The sequence below is a fragment of the Dipodomys merriami genome, unplaced genomic scaffold (genome assembly GCF_024711535.1).
Source record: "Dipodomys merriami isolate MVZ:Mamm:240054 unplaced genomic scaffold, mDipMer1.0.p SCAF_707, whole genome shotgun sequence".
In the NCBI taxonomy this organism is placed as follows: domain Eukaryota; kingdom Metazoa; phylum Chordata; class Mammalia; order Rodentia; family Heteromyidae; genus Dipodomys; species Dipodomys merriami.
In genome coordinates, this window is record NW_027206299.1 from 66,631 (window position 1) to 79,956 (window position 13,326).

The following is a 13,326-nucleotide window of genomic DNA, read 5'->3' on the forward strand; positions in this document are numbered from 1 at the left end:
GCTCAGAGTGCCTACATCAATAATTGAGGAAATCTCAAATTAATATTTTAATTATGTATCTCAAGCTCCTTGAAAACAGGAAGAAGCCCAAAACCCAAAGCAGTAGACAGAAATAAAAAAAAAATCAGAAATAACTAAATATGGTCAAAATAAAACATAGAAAGAATCAACAAATCAGAGTTGGTTTTTTAAATAAATAGACTTGACAGATCCATACCAAATCTGACTAAGAAGAGAATTTATATAGATAGATAAAAAGCACGAAGGTTGGGAGAAGAACTTTAGTTGCTCTGCAATGCACAATTGCCTCAAATCTCAAATATATTTAGAGACGCAAAAGTTAACCCACCCAAAAAAAATTCTCAAAGAAACAACAACCCTCTTAATAAGTGCGCTAAAGAGAGACCTCTCTGAAGAAGAAATATGCATGGTCAAGAGACACATGATGCAATATGCAAAAATTCTGATCATAAAAGAAATGCAAATCAAAGCAACATTGACATTCCACCTCACCCTAGTCAGAATAACCATTATGAAGAAAATTAATAATAACAGATGCTGGCCTGGTGGAGATGTGGCCAAAAAGAAACATTACTACACTATAGGTGGAAATGTAAACTTGTTCAAATACTCTGTAATGAAGTACAGAGGTTCCTCAATAGAGCTCCCGTATCACCCAGCAATGATGGCTCAAGAAAATGTCATATATATTCACAATCAAACTCTATGCTTCTGTCAGAATGAATGACATTGACCCATTAGTAAGGAAATAGAATCACTTGGAAAACGTAAGTCAAACAAGCCAGACCCAAAGAATCATAGGCTAGAGGTTTGCAATCTTTTGGAAAAACTAGAATAGGTCTAGGATATTCACAATAGATCAATAGCAACGTGCATTTCACCATATAAAATGAAGCTTATTGAAATGAGCTCCAAGAAATGGATACAAGATGATTGAATAGTGAACTGTGTTTACTTATTTCTATTTAGTTTTTACCCTTTGGTTTATTCCCTGTAGTCGTTTGTTTTTATTTCTGTACCATTTGTCTTATACATAAATTAATGTGATTTGGGGAAGGGAAGGGAAATCACAGAAATGGTCAGACAAAGATTAACCAAAGCAACAGTAATATGCACTAGACACTATGTTAGAAATGACTTCATAACTTTGGGGTGTAGGATGTCACGGCTGGGGGAAGGAGGAAAAAATGAGGAAGGGGTAACGTTATTTAAAAATGTACTCATTACTTATGTAACTGTAACCCACCCCTCAGTATATCACAGTCATGATATAAAATCCAAAAACAAAATAAGAGAATTCACCCAAATAGAGAAAATTAGAGACAAAAATGAGACAACATAACAGATACAAGCAAAATTAAGAATGCTATAAGAGAGTACTTTGAAAACCTTATGTCACTCCCCCGGAGAATCCTGGAGAAATTGATGCTTTCCTATACTCGATCTGAACCAAGAAGTAACACATAAGAAGTAATGAAAATGACATGTCAATAAACAACTTCCCACTTCAGAAAAATCTAGGACTCAATGAATTTATCATGAAACTAAGGCCTGCAAAGAACTTACAATAACTCAGATCTACTCTTCAATGGAATAGAAAGAGAAATGGAATTTTCAAAACATATTCTTTGAGGCTAGAATTAGACTCCTCCAAATCACATAGGAACTCCTAAGAAAGAGAACTATGAAGCCAAATCTTTGATAAACATTGATGCAGAACTCATTATTAGCACCTAAATCAAGGACTGTTACATCAAAACAAATGAGACCCTCTTTTGGAATAATTGTTTTCTCTTTTTATTACAAATCTTTGCTTGATTATTTCCTAATGTGATATTGGACCTCCTAATAGGGTGATGACATTTTCGTTCTCTTCAGCTTTCTCCCACATGTGGTCAAATATTTAAGAATTCAGAGATGTCCATTGCTAATTTATTAAGCTAACCTCTAAGGAAATGTGCATTTCTGGAATTTGGTCAGCTGTCTTGTTCTTACATGCACAGGAGTTCTTTGATTTATTTGTTCTACAAGGAATTATACTTTCTAATCTTTGTGTGATCAATTTTAGTCTCTCTGATCAGTCTTTCTGACCCTCTCTCTGGAGTCTCATTTCAGTCTGCCTCATAAAAAATATATTATTTATCAACAAAATGACTCTCAGCCTCTGTTTTTTCCCTGACCTCGTGTAGACTGTGATAGCAGCCCTGATAGCGGCCAGTGCTTACTGGAGTTTTTTGTTTGTTTGTTAGTTTGTGTGAGGTTTTTTTTTTTTTTTGTATTAGAGGTCTAGGACTACTATTCAAGGTAGTAGCTTCTCTGGATCCCAGTGATCCCCTGACCTAGATTCAACAGCTTTTTCTCCTAAAGATTCAAAGGACAGATGACTAAATTCCTGTTTTAATTTTCTAAAAATGAGGAAATTTGGCATACTTGCAAAGCCATCAATAATCCTCTGTACCCACTTACAGAAATATTCTATCAAGATGGCTTTTCAAGGTTGACTGTAAAAATTTTTTATTTCCAAGTCACCACCATAAAGCAGATCATATTCCTCGGAGCAGACTTTTGGAAGGAAGGTTACCCTTCCTTCCTTCTCTTATAATACATCAAACCATAATATTCTGCAGTTGTTTCCAGCCTGGAGCACATTTTCCCAAAAATATTTTGTAGTGTAAAAGAGGAACAACTATCAAAATAAAGGTGAAAATACTTGTCTACTACAGACTGATTTATCTTGCTTATATATGTTGTTATTTTCATTACTTCAAACACAGGGATAAATTATATTGGGATTACACAAGTGGCAAAGGATTAATGGAATAAACATTCAGTTTACTTTCATATATCCAATATAATACACTTAACCCCTTAAGGAAAATTAAATCCAATTGTAGAAATAATGTCAGAAATATAAAATAAGCCTCAATATAAATAATCTGGCACACATATACCACCATCTACTCAGAAATTCAGTATCTGTATAAATACTTATTTGGTACAAGATAATAAAAATTTGATTAATGAATATGACTTCTAAGTATCATTCTAAATACTCCTCATATATATAATTGTATATAATTCTTAGATGTCACCTAGACAGGAATTTAACATGCATGTAGAAATCAAATTTCCACAACTTACGTGAGATTAGAGGAGTCATACCCTTCTGTATTGTGTGGTGTGAATTTTACCACAGTGTTGAACCTTTCCACGTAATACCAAGAGTCATGCGCAATAATTTATTATTTGATGTTAAGATGAGTGCTGAGTGTAGGATACACTTTGTATTAATACATTAATTCACACAAATGAAACGATGATGATATTTGTTTAAATTCTAATATTTCTCAATTTTACAATTCATGAAATATATTATTAAAATTAGTTTCACTTTTTCATTTCTATGAAAGCAGAAATTAAAATTATCTATTAAACATTCAATATTAAGATATCAATAATATACTATTATTAAAATGATATACTATTAAAATGTGATTTGAATTATAGTTCTAACGAATTGTAATGTAAACAACATTTAATAGAATTATTGGTAATATTTTTAAACTTACCAGCTTGTTATTGTTTCCTAATTGTGTCATTTTTATTCTTGGTCCAAGTCATCTATTCACCTTATTTGTTTAGTTTTCTATTTTATCTCTATTGGTTTGCTGATTATGCATTTTGTTTTTTCTTTTTAATGACTGACATGAGGATGAAAATCTGTATCTTAGCTTATTACTTCTGATGTTAAAGTCAAATTGCTGCTCTCCACAGCTGTTCTACACTTCTTTGTATAGTATAGAATTTCCCCTAATCCCATCGACTGTATTGCTGCTCTCATATATTTTATTTTATTTTTATTTAAATTTTATAGTCAAGGTAACGTACAGAAGGTTTATAGTTACATAAGTAAGCTAATGAATTCATTTCTTTTCTAACTTGTTACCCCTTCATCCATTTTTCTCCCTCTTCCCTCCCAATGCAACTTCCAAGATCATTTCCAACATATTCTTTTGTGAGTATCACTGTTGCATAGGTTCCCTCTTTGTCCTTTGTCTCACCATTTTGTTTTTTTTCATTTCCTTTCCCCAGTTCACATCAACATATTTACAATACCCAGGGTATCAAAATCAAAAACAGTGACTAAAAAGGATACACCTTAGGTGGGGAAAACACAAAATGATAAAAATAAATCACCTAGTACATTAAGAACAACAACAACAAAGAACATATCTTGGAGTTCATTTCACTTAAAATCACCTTATACGGTCATATGTACATAGCTATTGAACTATTCTGCTCATCTACTAAGATTATCCTTGATGTACACAATAATGCTCCCCTATTACCCAGTAATCCCACTTCTGGGCATTTAACCAAGTGACCACAAACAAGGCCACACTAAAGCTACGAACGCAATTATGTTTATCACAGTAATATTTTCCATAGCTAAGATATGGCATCTAATTTGAATTTCCCTTTCTTTATCAGAGGGTAATCAACTTGAATGTTATCCACCTATACAATATTTTCACAATATACTTGTCATTATTTTGAAAAAAACATATTTTAGTATTTTCTCATAGTAAAACAGAAAATAGTTTAATTCAATTGAAAGTTCTAACTTTCAAAACTGAATAATTGTTAACAGGACAGAATATATGTGTTCTTCAAAATTCCTGTAACTACTAATTATTCATTTTCAAATTTTGAACATTTCTTTCAAGAGACATTCAAAACAGTACCTTTTTGCATGTTATTTAATTCTGCAATAGATAGTTTCCAATGAGGTGTTACATATTGATAAGTCAACAGAAAATATAGCCACAGTTTATTAGAGGATAAAACTATGAAGTATTTATAAAAATTAATTCCTCAAAACTAAACATTTGTTCATCAGAGTAAGCTATTATTTCTATGACCATCAATCCTAAGCTTTTATGCCATAAAGTTATCCCACCCCAATAGTTTCCAACTTGTAAGGTGCACCTGAAAATTCCCTTAATTCACATCATGAATATCTTATGACTATTGTGAAAAAATTCTACGCTTCTGCTAATATGATGCACTTCCTATTGTGGAAAGAACACTACACTAAACTTTGCTGCAACATTCCCCCATCCACCGCCAGTGATATTCTTCAAATCAAAACACTTGCAAATATTATTTATATTTATACTTTTTTACCTATCATAGATATTCAGGAGGCTAAGATCTGAAGATTATGGTTCAAAGCCCATTCAGGCAGGAAGGTTCCTTAGATTCTTATCTCCATAATCTTCTCAGGAAAAGAGAGACTCAAGTTGCTCTGAGGTTGAGGTGGTATAGCACGAGCCTTGAGCACAAACAGCCTCAGAGAGAGTGGCCTGACACACAGTTCAAGTTCTAGGACAAACCAAAATAAAATAAAATAAAATAAAAACAAGCCCCAACTCTAGCATTTTTCTCATTGTATGCAGAGGCACATAATTTAAGAAATTGCTTAATGTGTTAGGAATAGATAGAAGAACCAAGAAGTCACACATTTACTCTCTTCATACCATGTTATACCAAAGCCTCAAAAATTGTTTTTTCTAAATGTATAAATAATATCATCCATTTGTTGGCAACTCTGTCTAGGTTATTCACATTATTTTATACATGAATCTTGGAATTATCTATTAACTAAGTTCTAATTATACCTTGCTTGAAAGAATATTTTAGGAAAATAGAATGTCAGAATCATTCGTGAATTTGTCAATTAAACCCTCTACTTAAAAAGAATTTTGTAGTATCCTATAGAATATGAAATTACTAACAAAAACGAAATATTTATTTTAAATCTAAATTCTAATTTAGCAAGCTCTACAAAATCTTACAGTAGATGAACTTTGCAATTTTTCCAGGCTTAAACTTTTGTAATCTGTTATCATTTCTTTGGAATCCAACAGAATGATGCTTACTTTTTCAAATTTTTGGTTAAAATCATAAGCTGTTTTCCATCTAGGAATGTTATGTAATGAAGAGAGCATTAAAAACCCAACTGAGTATTATTTTTAAGAATTTTTATTTTTTTCATATCTCCTTTCTATCCCTCCCCTTCTCTCATCCTATTCTTTTCTTCTCTCAATATCATCTCTAAACTTACATAATTTTTACGGGTTTTACTTATAAATTTAAATTTTTGTTTTTTCATTTTCCTTGTTTTTTAAAAATCTCTCTCCTATCATTCTGTCCAATCCATTTCCCTCTCTGAGATTAGGACTTGGTTAAATTCACTCTTCCTTTACCTCCCCAAATCTCTCTACTCCTATTTTTCCCATTTTTCCTAAACCTAATAATTTCTGGTTTGCCAAATTATTGTTTGCTTTTCTCATCCAATTAATCCATAGATGTTTGATGTTGAACAGATTGTATCTGTTGAATTAGATTGTATCTACAGCAACTATAGGACTTTGGTTGATCCTTGCCTTAAAATAGTGTTCTAACACAAGACTGGTGACTTGCATTTCAATAGGAAACTTGACTTCTCAAAACATAATGACAAAATTAGCCCAAACATCCAACTTTGTATGCCTTTCTTGTTGTTTGGTAAGTTTCATTGAGACAAAATTATACTACCTGGTCCAGGGAAGGTATCACTATGTAATTCCACTTTCTTACCACCTGTTTTAGTCTGAATGCTAGAATTCCAGGCTTTTTATCACATTGCCCTGCCATAATTTGTTGGTTTATTTAATCTAGAAACAGACTAGCAATTCTGAAATTCTCCAATGATCTTATCCACTAGACTGATTGCTCAGACTGTTTATGTACAATTTTTAAAGATGTTCTAACATTTGACACAGGATATGAACACTTTCAGATGCACCTGCAGGGGTCTCTGGTTCATTCCTCCATGGATCTGATCCATTCAATCATGATTACTTAACTCTCTTACTAGCTCTGTTCCCTACTATGTAATACTCTGAAACATTTTTGAAGAATGTTCATTTAATTTAGTCTTATTCGGGACATACTTTTATTGTTTTCTAACTTTTCTACATATTCTTAGAGTTGTTTCATTTGTGTATTTGTGTGTGCACCTATAACTGCCTCTGTGTGTATGTGTATGTCTGTATGTATGTATGCAAAAGCCTCAAGTTCTTATTCAGCAATCTTGATCATGACTGATATTCCATCTCTTGATCCGTTCTTCCAAAGCAGTTTTGGATGGTTAATTATAGATAGTGTCTCAAACACTGTTCTGACCAGGCTGGATGCAAACTGAACTTCCCAGACGCCTTTACCTCCTTAAGTTTTATTATTTCCAGCATTATCAACTTTAAAACCAGATATATTTTTATGAGTGTGAAGTCGAAGCTCTAGCCCAGATTTTTAACTCAAGAATTCATATAAAATCAGGTGAACATACACACTACATATCCTGAGTATATATTGTTAGAAATGTGAGCTTAAGCTATGTGCCGTTGTCTCATGCCTATAATCTTAGCTACTCAGGAGGTTATGATCTGAGGATAGCAGTTCAAATCCAGCATGAGTAGGAAAGATTCTGAGGCATTTATCTCCAATTAAACACCAGAAAACTGGAAGTGGTGCTGTGGCTCAAGTGGTAGGCCACTAGCCTTAGGCTGAAGAGTGGAAAGACATCGCCTAGGCCCAGAATTCAAGACCCCCCCATGAAAAATCACAACCAAACAGTAATCTCTAGAGAGTATGAATATGACCTATCAAAATTTTAAGCAGTTAATGAAGGGCAGTCTTGGGAAAAGTAAACAAAGCTGTTCAAAGAGGGCAGTTTGGGGTAGGGGAAAATTTAGGACAGATTAAGTACATTGTCAAAGTTTATAAATCACCTACATCTACTGCAAATATTTTCATCTGCGAGTGCTCTTTGTCTGAACTGGACACTCCAGTCATGAGGCACACTTGATAGCTTGTGAAGATAGAATGGAAGAAACAAGATCAAGAACGCATTACTCTACTGTAGAGAAAACATTTCTCTATGTTTTCTCTCATCTGTCTTCATTACTCTTTTTTCATACTTTTAATAAACTCAAGTGATTTTGAATTATATCTTTCCTTCTTTGTTCTGGCAAAGTAATTGTTCAAAATATTTCACTAAATTTTATTTCCCATTATTTTCTATCATACTGTTTACTTGTCCAAGTGAGTCCATTAAACTTCCCCTTTGCAGTTGGTTGCCACAAAAACTCAAAATCTATGTTAATGAGGATAAGCTGTAATGCAAAACTTTGTCTCCAAAAAACCAGTCCAAGAACCTTTAATCACAAATATTTAGCTATAATGTTTTTCTTTTACCTTGAAAATCTTCTCGTGTCTAAAGTGCCCTCAAAAATAAATACTCTACCTTGAGAGCATTGGCACCCACCCCTGGGTATCTAGACAGGGAACAGACCTAAGAAAGGAGACCTCTAGTTTCAAAGGTGAATCATTTGGGGTTGAGGAACACCAGAGAACTCTTCATTTGTTTGTTTAGCTTTACTTGATAATGTAACCGAGTTCTTGAACGGCAGTAGATTAGAATAAATTTAGGGCATTTAATATTAAAAAAAAACAAAAATAAATAAATACTCCACCACTTTTTGCTTCAATCACTTCTGACCTCAAAGATATATTTTGCTAACAAGATGCTTAGAACAAACCGAAGAATACTCCACTTTTATCTTCTCTCTTAAGACTCTCCTTAGATACCATATCGAGAACAGTGAAGTTATTCTTTGCAGAATTATTTCAATAGATTATTTTTCTCATGGTCTTGCATTTGCTCAACAAGATGTATGGAGAAGAATAGAATTAAATCACCCATTCTGTGGATTACAGTGTCTGTTACAAAGGCAATACTTCTATGTCCTAGGTCTCTGTTCTCCTCTTAGCTCTTGACGGATTTCCAATTGATCACAGCTTCTTGGCTTCAGGTCTAGTAAAGCTGAAGGACTATAAGGTCTCCCCCACTGCTATATCTTCATGGTTTCTAATCTTTTTTTTTTTTTTTTGTAGGTCGTGGGCTTGAACTCTGGGCCTGAGTGCTGTCCCTCAACGGTTCAGCTCAAGGCAAGTGCTCTACCACTTGAGCTACAGCGCCACTTCCTATCTTCATGGTTTCTCTTTCAAAACTCTTTTATTTGGATGTGGAATCTATTTTCATGTCTTCAATTTGTTCTGCAATACACTGAGCCAAATAGACTCTGTAAAATCACTTTAGGTAGCAAAAACATTAAGACAATCTATATCAAAAAGTTTTGGCCTTCCTCCACTGCAGAAGCCAATACGCTTAGCTAGGGCTTCTAAGAATGCGTTTTCTTACCTTTTCACTTTTCTCAATTCTTTTCTGATCCCAAAAGTTTTTGGCTTATGTTATAAGAGAAGTCTTCATTATCTCATGTTAATAAAGATATTATATTTTTGAGCTACTTAGAAATGTGAAATCATTGGTTTGACGTATCCAATCAGATTTTTTTCTGTGTTTCACTGCTTCACGTGGAAAGACATTGTGGAAAATATTACAAACAGAAAAGTGTAAACCCAATACCTTCTTTCATTGTGGAAGACACTCTCTCCCTAAATAATTTGAACCAAATAATCTTTTTCAGAAAATTACTGTTTGGTATTTAAAGTCAATTCACAAATTTTCATTTCTTATTTTTTTAAAAACGTTGAGGTTAAATTCCACTACAACCTTGTTTTCACAAAGTAAGAGTATTTTTCCTGGTTAAGGACAATTCTCAAGGGAACCTACATGATTTACAGCAAGGTTTGTGAGGTTTGTTGGTTTGGTGTGAAAAAGAGCCATCTTCACCCACAATGCTCCCTCTCAGCTAAGTCTCTATGAATTTCTTTACATGAAAGCCTATTTTCCTAGGTAATTTTAAATTTTCTTAATAGGCTAAGTTGTTAGAAAGTTTGAACAATTAAAATTTACCTGTCATAAATTTTAAACTTTTTTGAAATTCCTTTATCAGAATCGCGAATTTACAATTCTAATTCCACCTTTAACATAAAAACAGTAAATATGTTTTTTCCTGATATACTGTCCATGAAACTATTATTTTCCAGTGGCTTTGTTATGCATGTATATGATCATATGAGCGGATGCTGAGCAAAATGAACTCCAAGATATGAAAACAGAGATATTTATTTGCAGATGTTGTTTCTAATGTACAATATGATTTCTATTTTCTTTGGGATTTTCCTCTATGGTTTATCTCCTGGTGTATTTGATTTTGGTACCCTGTGTATTGTGCATACATTTACATTAATTAGGAAGGGAACAGGAACAACAAAATGACGATACAGAGGACAAAGGGCAAACCAATGCAATAGGAATACACACAAGACAATAAGTTGGAAATGTACATTACAACTTGTGAGGGGTTTTGGGGTGAAGGAAAACTGAGAAAAATGAGAGAGGGGGGTAACAAGTTTGAAATGTTGTTTATTCACTAGCTTACAATTGCTGGAACCCCACTGCACATCAATTTGACATTAAAATTAAATTTAAAAAATAAGCTGCATGAAATAAAATTTCACTGTATTGGTATAGTAAATATTATTCTTTATATAGTAACTTTTTAAAAATCAGTACTGTTTGGCATCTAATTTGAATTAATTACCCATTTTTAATCAAAGGGCCATCAATTTGAATGTTGTCCAACTAGTTAATATTTTCACAATATACTTGCCAATATTTTGAAAAAGAATAAATTTAGTACTTTCTCATACTAAAACAGAAAACACTTTAATTCTACGGAAACCCAGAACTTTTAAATGTAAGTAAGTTTTTAAGAGGACACAATATATGTGTTCCTCAAAATTCCTATGACTAAAACTACTCATTTTGAAATAATGAACATTCCATACCTGAGAGATTCAAAATAGTACTTGTTTGCATGTTATGAATTTCTTCAATAGATGCATTTTCCAATGGGGTGTTATAGATAGAGAAGTGAACAGAAAAATAGCCACATTCTGGTATAATATAAAACTATGAAACATCAGTTAAAATTAATACTTCAAGAGTAAGCAATTGTTTATCAGATTAAGCTATTATTTCTATGACCATCAATCCCAAGGTTTATGCAAAAAAGTCATCCTAGACCAACAGTTTCCAACTTGTAGGGTGCACCTCAAAATTCCCTTAATTCACATCACGAATAGCTTATATCTCCATTGTGAAAAAATACTACACCTCTGCTAATGTGATGCCCTCCGTGTTCTGGAAAAAGCATCACAATAAAATGGGTTGCATCATCATTTTTCCTCCACTGGTATTCTTGCAAATATTATTTATATTTATACTTTTTTAATTATCATAGATAAACAGGATGCTAATATCAGAAGGTTACATTTCAAACCCCACCCAGGCAGGAAGGTTCCCTAGATTCTTATCTCCAATAAACTTCTCAACAAAAGCCAGACACGAGTGGTACTGAGGTTGAAGTGGTAGGGCACGAGCCTTGAGAATAAACAGCCTCAGAGACAGTGTCGAGTCCCAGAGTTCAACCTCTAGGACAAACCAATAAAACAAAAGCAAAAGCAAAACAAACCCCAAACCTAGCATTTTTCTCATTTTATATAGAGACACGTAATTAAGGAAATTGCTTCCTGTGTTACATACAGGTAGAAGAAAGAAGAATTCACACAATTATTCTCTTCATAAAATGATATACCAAAGCCTCAAAAAATTTCTCTTTTTCTAAATTTATAAATTAATATCATCCATTGTTGGCAACTCTGTCTACATTATTCACATTATCGTTTCATACATGAACTGTTTGAAATATCTATTAACAGAGTTCTAATTATAACTCTCTTGAAAGTATATTCTAGGCAAATAGAATGCAAGAAACATTTGTAAATTTGTCAATTAAACACGCTACTTAAAAAGAATTTTGTAGTATCCTATAGAATATGAAATTACAAACAAAACCAAAATATATATTTTAAATCTAAACTTTAATTTAGCAAGATCTATAAAGTCCTACATTAGATGAACTTTACTATTCCTCCAGGCTTAAGCTGTTGTAATCCTTCATCCTTTCCTTGGAATCTAACAGAATGAAGATTACTTACTTTTTCAAATTTTGGATGGGAATCATGAGCCATTTTGCATCTAGAAATGTTCTGTGATGAAGAGAGCATTTACAAGCACAACTGAGGATTATATATGAGTTGCATTTCAATAGGAAACAACTTCTCAAAACATAATGACAAAATTAGCCCAAACTTCTAACTGCGTATTCCTTTCTTGTTTGGGTTCTTTTATTAAGACAAAATTATACTACCTGGTCCAGGGAAGGTATCACTATGTAATTACAGTTTCTAATCTCCAGTCAGTCTGAATGCTAGAATTCTAGGCTTGTATCACATTGACCCGCCATAGCTTCTTGGTTTATTTAATCTAGATTCAGACTAGCAATTCTGAACTTCTCCAGTGATATCATCCACTAGACTGCTCAGACTGTTCTTGTACTATTTTAAAAGATGTTCTAACATTTCACAGAGGATATGATCATTTTCAGATACACCTGTGGGGTTTCTGATTCATTCCTCCATGGATCCGATCCCATTCATAATGATTACTTGACTCTCTTACTATCTCTGGTCCCTATCTATGTAATATTCTTAAACTTTTTTGAAGAAACTTCAATTGAGGACTTTCTAACATTAAAAATTATCACTTGATTCTAGTCTTACTGAGGACATATTATATATTGTTTCCTAACTTTTCTACATATTCTGAGAATTGCTTCATTTTTGTATTTGTGTGTGCACATATAAGTGCCTCTGTGTTTATGTGTATGTTTGTATATATGTATGCAAAAGCCTCAAGCTCTTATTCAGCCATCTTGCTCATGACTGGTATTCCATCACTTGAGCCATTCTTCTAATACAGCTTTTGGCTGGCTAATTATAAATAGTGTCTCAAAGACTATTCTGTTCAGGCTGGATACTAACCTGAGCTGAATAGCAGAGGGACAGCGCCCAGGACAAGAGTTCAAGTGTCAAGACCACCACCAACGAAAAATATATAAGTAAAGGAAAGAAAAAAATGTGATCTTATTCACCACTTCATGGCTAGTATAATCCCTGCTCTCTCAAGATGGACTTTTTTTTCCAGTTAAGTCCATGCTCTTATATCTGACTTGCATTGTAAACAGAATTATTCTTCCATTCTACTTGCTACAAATTTGCATGGTTAACAAGCGTGATTTAGAAAGAGAGTGGCATTATACTTCGTGTTCAACGTAGGAGTAATGCTTTCCCTATATCACTCTTATAAATCTACATACTGGACTTGGCTTT